Source organism: Aquarana catesbeiana, linkage group LG04 (assembly GCF_042186555.1).
Source record: "Aquarana catesbeiana isolate 2022-GZ linkage group LG04, ASM4218655v1, whole genome shotgun sequence".
In the NCBI taxonomy this organism is placed as follows: Eukaryota; Metazoa; Chordata; class Amphibia; order Anura; family Ranidae; genus Aquarana; species Aquarana catesbeiana.
In genome coordinates this window covers 546,622,978-546,638,864 of record NC_133327.1, presented here as the reverse complement: position 1 = coordinate 546,638,864, position 15,887 = coordinate 546,622,978, and positions in this window count along the sequence as shown.

Sequence of the window (15,887 nt, the reverse complement as noted above, 5' to 3'; positions counted from 1 at the left end):
TATTCCTGCGATCGTCGGGAGCAGGAGAAATTCCTTTGGGTTGTTTGTTGGCAGAAGGTTATGGTGGTACCAAGAAATATACAGCTACATTTAAAAGAAGAAATGTTTTTTTTTTTTACTATTTTGGGCCAGTTTACCTTTGATAATAAAAAAAAAAAAATCAGGAGATATCCATTACCATTTACCATCAAATGAAAGCCCAATTTATCCTGAAAAAAAAACAAGGTATAATTCATCTGTATGCACAAAGTAGTTGTGATGATATGTACAGTTTTACTAACAGATGTCAAAGTCACAAAATTGTGCTAAGGCATTTAAATGTATTTTACCCTTAGGTGCAAAGGGGTTAACCTAGATATAAAGATACCCACATGTTTGACAAGTCCTTTATTTTAAAAAATATGAATCTTCAAAAAATGTTCCTCATTGTAAATCCATAGTCAGTTATGATGCCCAGTGCCCTATAAGTTGCCAAAATTAAATAAAAAGGATGGACCCAGTCAGGGATTCCTGGCCATGTGAGCAATGTGTCAGTTTTACCTTCAGGCGCAAAGGTGTTAACCTAGAAATAAAGACACCCACGTGTTTAACAAGTCCTTTATTTAAAAAGATATGAATCTCCAAAAATGTTTCTCATTGTAAATCCATAGTCAATTATGATGCCCATAGTCTCGAAGTTGCCAAAATTAAGTAAAAAGGTTGGACCAGCAGGGATTCCTGGCAATGTGAGCAATTTGTCAGGGACAGTGGTGGTTGCACAACTGACTAACTTTGGTAACTATGGTAACTGCAGGCATGCTATTTTTAGCCATGGCATCCTGTAGTTCTGAAACAGGATTTGCACACAGTGGGGTGATAAGACTGCAGTTTGGGGTTTTTTGTTTTTTTTTTGGGATTGTCAACCTATTACAGAGAGTTTACAGGACAGTCAAAACATGAAGCTGTGGCATTTTCTACTCCCACTGGCCACAATCCAGCCCCCCTAAAGCCTGAAGGACAGTAAACTGGCTCTTTGTTTGGAAAGTTTAGAGACCCTGATATACACTCTTCCAAAATTATGTATTCTAACCAAATAGTATATAGTATCTAATAACAATCCTTTTAGTGCAAGTTTCCATTTACCAGTTTAAATGTATCATGCTTAAAAATAGTTTATGCTACAAAGAATTCTGATAAAAAGCAATTCCTTTTTTTTGTTCCTGATTAAACTTTCAAACCTTTTTGCATACATATAAAGTATTTATTAGACTTTGGGCTTCATAAACTATTGGTGTTGCAGATGTTATCTTGAAAAGGCTATGCTGAATGTATTACCAAACATTGTGTGGAATATTTCACATAAAAGGCAACAGTAAATGTAGGAATGTAAACAGGCTAATGGTATGCAGATATAAATTATGCATGTTAGGCTTATGAAAAAGCTTCACAGATTTCCAAGGTTCTGATTCAGCAGCTTTGTGCTCTTGTATAAGGGAATATTTAGTGAGAAAACAATATGCAGAATTTAAAACAAAGTGTAGGAATATCAGAAAATAAAATGCAGCTTAATCATAAAACACATCTACTGCGTGAATACATGCACATAATTTATATAGACTGTCTTTTCCCTCTTTCAGAACAGTTCTGTCTTATTTTGTCAGTGTTAACTTAGCTTTAAAAATAGTTTTTTTTTCTAAGGATGTATAAATAAGAGCCCAGGAGAGCATACACGGTCTAGGTATTTGTGTGGAAAGAAAAGTAATGCTTACAGGGAATTTGGCTAGGGAATTGCATGTGTTTTACATTATACCCAAATCTTGTAGGATAATATACAGTACATGTTTGTGATGAGTAAGTAGAGTTTAGTACTTCATGCCTTAAAATCACCCGACTATGGAGTGTGAGCAAGACAGCCAAGGAACACACACTTGCGGAATTAGAGCTCAACAATGGAAGCATCTATATTTCTCTCATGATATGTTTCCTTTAAGCCCCCGTTCACACCGGTGCAATTTGTCATTCGATTTGACAGTTCCAAGCAGGAAAAGTCGCACCCTATGGTTGGCGACTTTGAAAAAGGTTCCTGCACTACTATTTGCGGATTTTATTGCCACTTGTATAGACTTCTTTTGTACGAAGTTGCAATGAAATTGGCAGTGATGTACGCCTTTAAAATTGCGCAGGGGTCAAATGAATGAAGTCATACTTATATTTTCTATTTCTATATTAAAGTCAGACAACCACTCCCCCCTGAGCGGCACCCACCGCCACCGCTGTTTGCCGGTCGGTCCGGCACTTACCCCATTGTGGCAGGTGGCAGGCAGCGTGGTGCAGCGGCTCGACTCCGAGTCCTCTCCTCCATGGTGGCTTCCAGCTCCTCCTCCTAGGCGCCCAATTGGATTGCCTGTCCTTTCAGCCAATCGGGTGACAGGTGTCAAAACCCGCTTCCTGATTGGCCTTCACTGTTGTAACACATTCACTGATGTAACACACCTGGATGGGCTGAGAGCGCACTCTCTGTGACCCGAGTCCACCCTATATTGAAGCCTCCTGGCTCTAATCGGTGCTTCAAAAAAACAGCCCCTCCCCATTAGTCTGGGCACGGGCGCCGCCCACCCTGCGGCATGGGCGCTGCAGGGTGGGCGGCGCCCGTGCCCAGACTATGGATTTATTGTATTATATTTATAGAGTCCTTACAAGTCTAGCTGCTTGTATTGTGAAGTAATTCTTTCTCAGAGATCTTCAAAGATCACAACAAAGAATCAGTCTCAGTTAGCTTAGAAACATTTGCTTTGTGTTTCTATTAGAGGGCTGCCAAGCTGACAAGTTTCTGGTGCAGTAGAAAGTAATAGCAATAAAGCTATGATTTTAGTGCCTTTGTTCTAAACCTCGAAGATTAACTTCTCTTCAATGCCTATAGCTTTTCACAGCTTTTTCAGACTATTTAAATTCTTTGATTTGCATAGTCTGGGCACAGATTCACTTTATGAGCTAAAAATATGTTTTTTTTTTAAATTTATTTCACAGGTCCTCTTATAATGATATGGAGCTGCACTTGTAGCATTTTCTTGAGAGTTCAGGGTGGATGGTGGATTCTTGAGAGCCTGGTTTCAGATACCCAATTAAAAGAGGAATGTTACTGGATTGGTGAGTTTGAAGGGGGCAGCACTGGAGATCAGGCGAGTATAGCAGACAGAGCTGCTTTTTCAATTTTTACAGATGCCAGAGTCTGAACTTTTTCTCCCAAGCAAAATTTAAAATCACATATTAATTTTCACATTGATTTTCACATTGAATTACTCATTGAGTTATTTCTGGCCTAGTCCTAATAATCTGAATGATCTTACAATTAGAAAACGCACACATCCCACAGTTTGAAATCTTACAAATTCAGCACATTTATTTTCTTGAGTTCTGTGACACATACTCACTATGCCCTGTGAATATACACTGGGGTTTTTTTACGAAAATCAAATCCACTTTGCACTGCAAGTGCACTTGAAAGTGCACTGAAAGTGCACTTGGAAGTGCAGTTGCTCTAAATCTAAGGGGTAGATCTGAAATGAGTGTAAGCTCTGCTAATTTTATCATCCAATCATGTGCAAGCTAAAATGCTTTCTTTTATTTTCCTTGCATGTCCCCCTCGGATCTACAGTGACTTTACTTCCAAGTGCACTTGTAGTGCACTTTCAAGTGCACTTGCAGTGCAAAGTGGATTTTCCTTTAGTAAATAACCCCCACTGTGTCACACCCTTCACAGATCCTGCCTTCTGAACTACAGAAGTGCTGAGTGGAGGGGTTAAAGGAGGCAGAGTCAGTACAGAAATCACAGCTTACAGGCAGCAAGATACCATGGGATATGTAATCCTTAGAAATCAAAAGTAAACCAAAGGAATGAGCAGAGGAGAAGATGAAAAACTGAAAATCATCCAGAGAATCCAGGAAGTTGTGGAAATTGATGGCCGACAGAAAGGCAGCAATCATACCATGAAAGAGTTTTTTTCATGTAAACTTATATTGGGTTGTCAAAATAAAACATAATTTGTATTACAATACAGATGTTATAAAATGAAAGTGTATACTGTGGCTATAGATCTTCTTTAAGTACTTTGCACATTCAATAAGAGCTGTTGCCGCCCACGTATCGCATGTGTGTTGTGGCAAAGAGGGGGGGCTTTAATGCCCACACGCCACACATATGAGCCTATGGGCAGCTGAGCTTTCTGTGCTGAGAGTCTGCTCACTGTGAGCTCTCAGCACAGAAACCGAGCTGTCAATGACAGCTCTTGGGCTGTACTAATGAACAGGAACTGGCAGGATCAGCTCCCTATAATGTGTTCACTGTTATAGCCAATCATAATGGTCACATGATTAGGCAGACCTTAGTAACCCTATTAAAGGGATCCTGGGCTGGGGAGGAGGGAGCTAACTATGACATTTAACTGTGCAGTAACAATGTGGAAAATGGATGAGAAAGTTTGGGGTGGAGGAACTTGACTGGCCGATAGAGTCCTGACCTCTACCCGATAGAACACCTTTGGGATAAATTACAGTGGAGACTGTGAGCCAGGCCTTCTTGTCCACATCAGTGCCTGACCTCACAAATGCGCTTCTGGAAGAGTGGTCAAACATTCCCATAGACACACTCCTAAACCCTGTGGACAGCCTTCCCAGAAGAATTAAAGCTGTTATAGCTGCAAAGGGTAGGCCAACTCAATATCGAACCCTACGGATTAAGACTGGGATGCCATTAATGTTCATTTGCATGTAAAGGCAGGTGTCCCAATACTTTTGGTGATATAGTTTATGTCTCTGCCCTTCAGGTTATTCACAAAACACACAGCCCCAATTTTGTTTTATGAATATCGAGATGGAGAGGGGGGTTGAGACACGACCACAGTGCTGAGGCCTGTGAAACTTGCATGGCCTTGAGTCTGAAACAATGGAATGCATAAATGAACGAACCAGGGTATGTTTATTGTGCCCAGAGTTGGGAATAAGGAAAAACATTTCCTCTGCCCAGTAAGTCTAGTCCTCCACAGTTGTAAGTCCTCATTTATTTAATGTAAATAAAACTATTTTATGTAAAAAATAAGTTCTTTCTTTATTGGCCAACCTTATTAGTTCAGAGTTGGTGATCTGTGATTGCTTGATATGTAACTGCTCTAACCAGGAAAAGATACATTCTTTTTATTGTCAGTCCCCTTTTGGTCCAAAATGTCCGTGTAATTTCAATAGCGATCATTTTTTTTTGTCTTTTCAATTAATGAATATATAAAATTAATTATATAAAAGCCCACTAAGGGAAAGTTTATGATATGTACTTAATTGCCTGACATGAACTGATTTGTGGGGGAAAATGAGTACCGTATATACTCGAGTATAGGTCGACCTGAATATAAACCGAGGCACCTAATTTTACCACAAAAAACTGGGAAAACATATTGACTCGAGTATAAGCCGTGTAACAGCGTGTGTCTTCCGCTGTGTATGGAGTCTGTTCCGCCATCCATTAAAAGAAATCCCCGCCTCCTCCTCGTCTGTGCTAGAGGAACACTGCTGGGAAACTGTATCAGCGTTCCGTCTATTAGAGACGAGGAGGAGGCGGGGCTTTCTTACAACGATCAGCGGAACAGACTGCATACTAAGCAGGAGACACATGCTGTTACACACGCTGTTTTACTAATGGAAGGTATGGCTCACTCGAGTATAAGCAGAGGGGGGGGGGTTCAGCCAAAAAAATGGGCTGAAAAACTCGGCTTATACTCAAGTATATACGGTAATCATCAGAAGATTGGATTTCAAGAAATATGTTTATCTCTTAAATACCACTTTGCATTATATAAAAAAAGAACACATAGAAATTAGCATCTATTGTAACATATAATACACATTCAAAGTATCCGCCTTCACTATTACTCTTTGTGTAGCATAGCCATCTGTGATGCTATGTAAGAATCTGGGACTTAACCGTTCTTCTGGATTCAGTTCAATGAGAATTAGTTATACTTTCCTCAGCAAGACAGCACTTCGTTCATGCTGTTCTCCAGAATCACGATATTAAGGATGGAAGTTTATTAACCAAGGCTGCTTATTCGTTATTACACTGTGTTCCTTTTATCAAAATTTTCTTAATTGGGACACCCACTCAACAGAGGTGCATCTTTGGAAACAGATTTTATATAATGGAATCTCAAGCTGTTTCAATGAAGCACTAATTCCTTTAGTGCTATTTAAATAGGGCCTTTTTATCTGCCACAATATATTTTTTTGGTGTTCAAGTAGCTGAAAAGAGCTCTGATACTTTTTAAACCAAATGGCCGCATTTACAAGTCTAATCAATACGTTGTCTTTTTGCACCTTTCATTTTCCTTTCAGATGCTTTGTAAAATATTTCCTTTAGTAAACTATATTCCTTAAAGAATTTTATAGGCTGTGTCTGTTCAAATTTTTACTTACAGTGCATGGAAAATGAATTTACAAAACCACACAAAATATCTTTACAAATAGGCCAGCAGTAAAAAAAAAAAAAAAAAAAAAAAAAAAAAAAATTGAAAGAAAAATGATGTAAAGATGCAAAGGTATTTTATACTGACACTTCAAATGTACTTTCAAATGAAGCACAGTTATCCTTCCTACCTAGCCCCTAGCCCCTCTGATCAAAAATATCCCACTACCCCCCCACTCTAGATGCATGCTTAAATCTGGCTGCTGCCTTTTACACGTTTACAGCTCACAGGAAAAATCTTCTTGCTGCGGGTCATGCCAGCTTAGTGATTTCCTATAGACTTCTTTGGGGATCTTTCTGGAGATACCAGCAAATAAAATAACTGACACACTTCAAGATTAGGGGGACACGCAAAAAGGATTTGGACGTAAGAGAAGGTCAGTTTGTAAGCAGCATCAACTTGCAAATGGCATTACTGCTGCAAACAGATTGTCATTTTTCTTTTACGATTCCTTTTTGCAAGTCTGTTACTTAGTTTGCATATGACAGGTTGTGAATCACTCTAGTTTGCCTCAGAAACATTGTTTCTATACAAAGAGTGCTAATGAAGGGGACAGTGTAGTTAGCCTGAAATGCATAGGCGTTACTCCCCCAGAAAAAATAAATAGATCCACGAGATCCAAGAGTAATCTACTTGCCTTTTGACATTGTGGTTTGCCCTCTATGCAAAATTGCACCTTGCTATATTGACTTTTAATTTAAGTTCTCACATCTTGGCAGTGGCGGTCCATCCATAGAGGGCGCACGGGCGCCGCCCCCCCATCCATGCATCTGGCCCCGTCATCTACATATCAGGCCGCCGGACTATGGTTCCAATGTGGGGTGGGTGTTTTTTTGAAGCATGTGATTAGAGCCAGAGGCTCTAATAGGCTTAAAAAAGAGTGGGCTCGGGGCACAGAGCACTGCGCTCCAAGCCCACCTAGTTGTGTGACGATAGCGAATACATTTTTGCTATTTTCACAATGAAGTTTCTCCCTGCCAATCAGGAGGCAGGTCGGGAGACCTGTTTCCCGATTGGCCAAAGCATCAGGCGATCCTATTGGATGCCTAGCGCTTAGGCAGAAGAGAGAGGAGAAACACGGCGGAGAAAGCTGCTGCAGGAGCGGACACCGGGGGGGTGGTTGTTTGCCGCCACCCCAAAAGAAAAACCCACCAGCTACCACTGCATCTTGGCAGTCAAGGTTTTACTCTGCGGAAGTATTAGGAGTCCCAAATACTTATCAATTCCACAACAAATTTAATTAATCACTTCAGTTCCGGAAGGTTTTAGCCCCTTCCTGACCAGGCCATTTTTTTGTAATACCGCACTGCTTGCTTTAAAGTGGTTGTAAACCCTTTACAACCACTTTATACTATAGGCAAGCCTATAATTAGGCTTCCTGTAGCTACACAGGATATCTCCTAAACCAGCAACTAGCTATGCATACTAGCTCATTATGCCTTTATCTTGCAGGTTTTTAATTTTTTTTTTAAAGGGTTTACAACCACTTTAACTGACAATTGCATGGTTGTGCGACACTGTACCCAAATACAATTTGTCCTTTTTTTCCCCACAAATAGAGCTTTCTTTTGGTGGTATTTGATCACCTCTGCGGTTTTTATGTTCTGCGCTATAAACAAAACAATACTGACATTTTTGAAAAAAAAAATAAATAAAAAGTAAAATAAAAATAAAAAAAACTATATATTTTTTACTTTCTGCTATAAAACATATCCAACAAAAAAATGTAAAAAATGTCTTCATCAATTTAGGCCAATGTGTATTCTGCTACATATTTTTGGTAAAAAAAATCCCAATAAGCACTTATTGATTTACCAAGAAATCCCAACATGTTTCGGAAAAGTTATTTAAACCTTGAGTATAGCCTCACATACTATTAAGTTGATAGCAATAAATTAGTACCATCGTCCAAAATAACATATATGATTGGGGGGGGGGGGGGGGTAAGAATGTGGGGGTAGTTGCCAAAGCTATCCAGTACACATAGATACCCAGAAGAACTTAAATGGACTTTCTCGGTACTGGTATAACCACAAATTGATTAAAAATACATTTTATTCTGTAACAGTGTACAAACAATATCTTAAAAACACGTATGCATGTATACAGAGACGATTTATAAAATAGTACTATATACACCACACGGGAACTAACTCATAACGGGTTTCCCCGGTACAGTTTCTGTTTAGGTGGGGTGTAAATATTCCTCTACTGGTTTTGCGGTAAAACCGCTTCTTCAAGTGGATGAAAAGGTCTATAAGGAAACAGTATATTAAAGAAAATATACAAATTGTACAGAGAGATCATTGGCAAGGCATAATGGTAGTAGAATGAATACGGAAAGATCTGCTCACCCAAATGGATCAGGCACGGCTAGCAACAGAATCCCACAGATTCCCCCCCTGCGGACAAGGGGGAGTGCAAAAAGCCATCTCTAATTGAGATAAATAAATCAAGTATAAATGGTGGATATTTATTAATTTTTATCAAAGGTTATATGAATACTAGTACGTGAAGATTTACGGTGATATGAGACCAAAGAAAGGTGCATGTGTGGTTTGAGGTGAAAAGGATGAGATTGGCAAGAAGGGAGGGGAAGGGGGAGGGGAGGTGAGGGGGAGATGAGGGAATGGGTTGATTCCAGTGGTGGTTATTGAGGATAGTTAAGCACATATGTTGGTATTGGCTGTGCGTCATCAGGACGATGTTGCCACTTTTATTTGGGCATTCTTGCAGGCTACCAGTAGGGATCTCAAGCAGCAACAATGGCACGATATCCCTTCTAACCTTACTAAGGGCCAAGTCAAAGCACTGAAATCTCTCCAAAAATGTCCTGACATCGTCATAAAACAATCTGATAAAGTCAGCAACATCGTCCTAATAACGCACAGCCAGTACTAACATATGTGCTTAACTATCCTCAATAACCACCACTGGTATCAACCCATTCCCTCATCCTTTGTGTCTACCTTTCCCTTGGAACTTCATGTTCTTTGCAGTGAGGCCTTCAGGCTAGGCCTCATTGACAAGGACACATTGGAGTTCCTCGTTCCCAAATTTCCACGTGTCCCTACCTTTTATGCCCTCCCAAAGACTCACAAGAATGTACATACCCCCTGGGAGACCCATCGTATCCGGGATTGGTTCCCTAATGGACAACACAAGTAAGTTTGTTGATGCCTTCTTGAAGCCCCAAGTCATACATCAAAAATACTACAGATTTCCTGCAACACCTGGAGGGAGTCCAGATCCCTCCGGACGCCCTGCTCATGGCTATCGATGTTGAAGTTTTGTACTCGAGCATCCCCCACGAGCAGGGCGTCCGGATGGCTGGATCCTTTCTTGGAGAACAGGATACCACGACTTGGCCCCTCAATGACTTTATCCTTAAATGACTGTACTTCATTCTGACTAAAAACTATTTTACCTTCAATGACCAACTGTTTTTACAGACCCAGGGGGTGGCCATGGGGACATCATGCGCTCCGTCCTATGCTAATCTTTATCTAGGCAGATGGGAGAGATACGTTTACTTGAATGATAAATTTTCTGATTTTTTGGACAACATACTTTTATGGTACAGGTTCATAGATGACCTGTTCCTGGTGTGGAGTGGGACCAGGGAGAGGCTCCTTGAATTCATCCAGAAGATTAATGACAATGATTTCAACCTCAAGTTTACCTTTCAGTGTGACAATGGCCAGATCCCATTTTTAGATCTGTCCATTGTCAAACAATCTGATGGAACATTGGGTACCGACTTATTTCGGAAACCGACTGCCGGGAACACATTACTTTATGCAACCAGTGCCCACCCTAAACCACTGATACGCAGTATACCTTTTGCACAATACCTGCGCCTTAGAAGGAACTGCACACTTGAGAGCGATTTTAGAACTCAAGCTAACATACCGCGTGAAAGATTATTACTAAGAGTATATTCCCGCATAAACCTCAGAAGGGCCTTGAACAAAGCCCTCTCAAGACCGAGGAACTCCTTACTATATAAATGCCCCAATCCACCCCCTGCCAATGAATCTGTCAAATGTATAACTACATATTCAGCTCATCATAAAACATTGAGAACAATTTTATCTAATCACTGGCATTTACTTGCTGAACATCCTATCCTGAACAGACATATACGCCCTGCTCCAGAACTTGTATTCCGTAGGGCTCGTTCTCTACGTGATTGTCTAACGTCTAGCCACTACGTGGCAAAAAACCCTCCCAAACTTGGACCTCCTGGTACTTACAGATGTGGTAACTACCCCCCATGCCCATGGGTTTTAGAAGGCAAATCCTTCATCCTGCCCAATGGTGAACGTTTATCTCCACATACTTTTGCAGAATGTGGAACTAGGGGGGTCATCTATTTGATGATATGCAGGTGCAAAGCATTTTATGTCAGTAAAACCATCCGACAACTTAGACAAAGGATAGGAGACCACCTCTACTATTCCGATAATGGTAAACTTACTACCATAGGTAGACACATAGGACTGTACCATCACTATGATGAGGTGGAGATTGGGACCGAACGATCCTACAGAGAGTGACACTATGGATCGAACGGCTCAACACCACCTATTCCCCAGGCCTTAATGAGATGATCTCATATAAACCCTTTTTGTAAAGTGTTGTGAGTCCTTGTGGTTTGTTCTGTTTTGTTTTGTATTTGTTCTGCCTTGTATTTCAATACCCTTTTCCTTTCCCTCCTTCCTGGTATGTCCCTCGTGCGTCATGTGGTTGTCTTTTCCCTCCCCCCTATTGTTTTTCATCCCTTTCCCCTCTCCCCTCCTTTTTCCCCCTCCCCTTTCCCGCCCCCCTCCCCTTCCCCCCTGGTTCAATCCCCCCTTCCCTCCCCCCCTTCCCCCCTCTCCCCCTTTCCCCCATACCATGGCCCCCTCCCATTACTTTCCTGTCCCCCTCAATTGGGAATACATTCATTAGGTCTGCATGCTTTAAATATATTGGCCTCCCCTCTCCCAACGTTCACTATCCTGATCCACGTGGATGACCCTTGGCCCTAGTTTGTGACATATCTTTGGTGATACTTTTGTTCTGACTATTTCAGCATATTAAATGCATTAAACCGGCGTTTATAACTTTGTTTATTTGTGTCTGTACGAAATTGTAAACTCCAGATCATGTACTTTTACAGATGCGGCCGCCCTGCTCCCCCTTGTGGTGAATCAGCAGCACGGTTTTCCCTTGTTTTTTTCTCCCCAGCGGACTTGTGCTCACCCTGGCCAGGGGCGGCCTCTGCCGCCCCGGCTTACCCTGATTGGCCTGGTCCTTGGCCTATGGGTTCCATTGAGATGCACATGCGCAGTAGCACAGATACGTGCACCTGCGCAGTGTGGGTGAAATGACCCCATGACATCAGACGCCGCCTTCGGCGGTGTGCACTGACGTTCTCGGGGTTGGGGAGTTCTTATAGCAGTCCCCGTGGACTGCTAGACGAGCAGCAACCTCCATCCATGCTAGGCTTTTACACGGGCTTAAGGCTACACTGGTAAGTGATTACTGTGCTTGCACCTACAGTAATATCTAGACTCTTTCTAGACTCTTTGTTACCTTGCTACCCGCCTCCTCTTTGTCCATCCAGTATCTTGCAACTGCCTGCTTACAGAGCCCTTTTTATGTGCTTTGTTTCCCTGCAGTCAGTGTCCCTACTTAAGGGACTTGTTACTCCTACCAGATCTACAGTACTCAGTGGCTTCCAGTTTTACTGGACACCTACCTAGGATGATATACACATATATCTGAGCCTTTTAGCCCCTTTAACAACACAGCCTGAGCAATTCTTTTCATTAGTATACCTGTAATTTGGTGAGATCCTATTCAGTATGTATTGTGGTGATTTCCAACTTTCTAAATCTCTAATCTTTGGAATGTTCTCTCTCTTCCTCTTCCCTTTCCTCCTATTCCCCTCTCCCTTCCTTCCCCTCCCCCTCCCTTTCCTTACTTCCCCCCTTCCCCCTCTTCCCACCTTTCCCTCTCCCCCCCCCCCTCCCCGCTCTCCCCCCCTTTCCCCCCTCTCCCCCCCCCTTTCCCCCTCCCCCTTCCCCTCCCTTCTTGCTAATCTCTTCCTTTTCACCTCAAACCACACATGCACCTCTTTGGTCTCCCATCACCGTAAATCTTCATGTACTAATATTCATATAACCTTTGATAAAAAATAATAAATATCCACCATTTATACTTGATTTATTTATCTCAATAAGAGATGGCTTTTTGCACTCCCCCTTGTCCGCGGGGGGGGGGGGGATCTGTGGGATCTGTTGCTAGCCGTGCCTGGTCCATTTGGGTGAGCAGATCTTTCCGTATTCATTCTACTACTGTTATGCCTTGCCAATGATCCCTCTATACAATTTGTATATTCCTTTGTGTATTTTCTTTAATATACTGTTTCCTTATAGATCTGTTCATCCTCCTGAAGAAGCGGTTTTACCGCAAAACCGGTAGAGGAATATTTACACCCCACCTGAACAGAAACTGTACCGGGGAAACCTGCTATTAGTTAGTTCCCGTGTGGTGTATATCGTACTATTTTATAAATTGTCTCTGTATATATTGTTGTGTTTTTAAGATATTGTTTGTACACTGTTACTGTCATTTTGTGGTTATACCAGTACCAAGAAAGTCCATTTAAGTTCTTCTGGGTATCTATGTGTACGGGATAGCTTCGGGCAACTACCCCCACATTTTTACCCACTCCCAATCATATATGTTTCGGAAAAGCAGGGGGAATAAAAGTAAACATATTCATTTCCTTCCTCAGGGGTTAGATGAAAGCAAACAGTTATATGACTGATAAAAGAAAAAAGATTGTATTACAGTATAGTAAAGTATATAATGTGAGTGTACATAACTATGTTTTTTTACTTAACAGAGTGAATTGAATCCAGGCAAGGCATAACATATCAAAAAGCAGTAAAAATGGTACTTACAGTAATGGTATCCAATGTGGAAGGAGTGCACAAACCACATTGAAAAGAAAGACGGGCCTCAGGTCTCAAAACTGTCTGTGCATGGCAATATTGTGCAAAAGATACAGATTGCAGTCGGCTGTATGGTAGATCATACGGTTGAAAAATTTCAAATCATGGCTTTCCCATATGATATGGTGTCTAATGCTCACGCCCCAAAGCGGCAAATCAATGCAAGCAAGGAACAGCCAAAACATCAAAGAGGCGTCAATCTGGCATATAGTAAAGGATAAAAAAGGTATAAAAAATAAGCAAGAAGTGTATGAGAAAATATATATACACTAATATCAATAGGTATAAATATTTACAATATATTTTTCTCAGCTTAGGAGTCAAAAGGTATATGTAGGTTGTGATAATATAGGAAGTATAAGAGTGTGACAGACCTAGCCGGGAGAGAGACTTTTGGAGGGGACTGTATGCTAGCCTCTTGCCGATCGATCGGGGGCCCTTGCATTTGGGGGAACAGTGCTCTTTATGAGCTGTATGCTTGGGGACCCTGGATTTGCCATATTGGAATAGTGGCTGATTCATAATGCTGGGACAGATACTGTTAGGAGATGCTGATGTAAATTCCAACACCTGTCTGTCTATTGTCTGCTGAAAATGTGTATTGTAAATAAGTCTACTATGGGATCTAAGAGTCATTAGATCCCCATTGTTATTTGTGTTAATTAACTCTGCTATTGTGTGAAGAAGAGTCTATGTTGATTGTGCTAATGTTGATTGGATTTTCTGAACTACAAGACGGCCAGTCTGGCCTAACGGTCATGTCTGAGTCATCTAGTCTGTCTAAAGGGATTAGTTAATTAGCTCATGTTAATTAGGTTAATTAGGTTACAGCTGTATTGTTAGAGTAATATGAGCAGGAGGTCTGCACCTACACTTTGAGTGTATAAAAGCCTGTATTTTGTCAATAAAGAGAGATTCCTGGTTGAACTTACATACAGCCTGCCTGGTGTTTGTTCTGAGCTACACAACTGGGTTAGAACGGCACATAGCTGAAGTTCTAATCCCGGAGCATTGGATGACCGAACCATCAGACGTTGCAATCTGATTCTATAGCTGCAGAGGAGTGTCAGGAGAGTGGAACCGAGCGAGCAAGGGGCTCGTTACATTGGTTGGCAGCCGTGGGATTTGCTCTCCAGTTACTGGGACACTCCAAACCAGCCTGCAGGAGAGCCACACTGAAAGACTTACTTGAGAGCCATGGAGGGAATGGTGGGATCGTGCTTCCTTGCCGTGAACACATCCAAACCATCACCTGGATCCAAGGTAGCAGGATAGCAGGAGAGGAGAAATACCAGCCACCATGGATGGAGAATTCAGGAGGTTGCGAGAGGAGATACAGCACAGAGGACCAGTATCAGAGCAGGTCCTGCTAGGATGGTTTGATTCTGTCCGCTGTGAGCTCTGGAAGGAAGCGCTAGCCCGTGAGCAGCGACACCAGGGAAAAGTTCTCCCCTCCGTCCATGTGAGGTACTGGTCGCAGTATGAAGTGCGAATGCTGTTTTTGGGGGACCAGCCGAACCAGGAGTGGACAGCCGAGTTAAGCAGGCTGATCCGGGCAGAAATGCGGTTGGACGAGAGCTACAGAGCCCTCCAGTGGTATGTAGCCCAAGTGTGCCCATGGACAGTCGATGACAGCCCCACGGAAGGCTTTGACTACGATGGCCTGGGATTGTTATACTGGAGGCTGTCCAGGGACCCTGACTTTGGAAGTGATAGGGAGTGGCGTTTAGAGGAAATAATGAAGCACAGAGAGCGGAGACTGAATGTCTCAGAAGTGCACTGGGCACTGGAAGATTTGGAGTTTCTGGCCGTTCAGGAATGGGATTTGGAGATCGCCTACAAACAGCTGTTAGACTCTGCTCAGCAGCAGGGTGGTGCTCCCTTTGCCTGGGACTATCATGAAATGCCAGTTGACAACTCTGAAATCCTGGCTGAAGAGTTGACAATGTGGCAGAGTAACGGTGTACTTTGCCAACCTGCCCCCGCAGCTATGGAGGCAGAGGTCTTATGGCGGATGCAGCAAGTGCTGACTGACCTTGATGAATCTGTTTCTGCATTGAATGATCTTGGATGGAGGAATGTGTCTGTCCAGCAGAATGCCAGAGAATCGGCAGTGGAAAATCTGAAGATTGCTGTCCCCAAACCTGAAGTGCTGACAACAGGGCAGAGCTCTGCTAACCTCTGCCCAGCACTGATAGCATCTTCTGGGTTCCACGGAGAGGAGATGGTGAACCTTTATCCCCAGACACCAGTTGCAGAGACAGGGGATTTGATAGACTTTTCTGCTGAGGAAGAACAACCTGGTGAGCCTCCAGCAGAAGAAGAGCTGTTATTAGGGCCAAACTTCACTGTGCTCTGCCCAGCACAGATAGCATCTTCTGGGTTCCAGGGA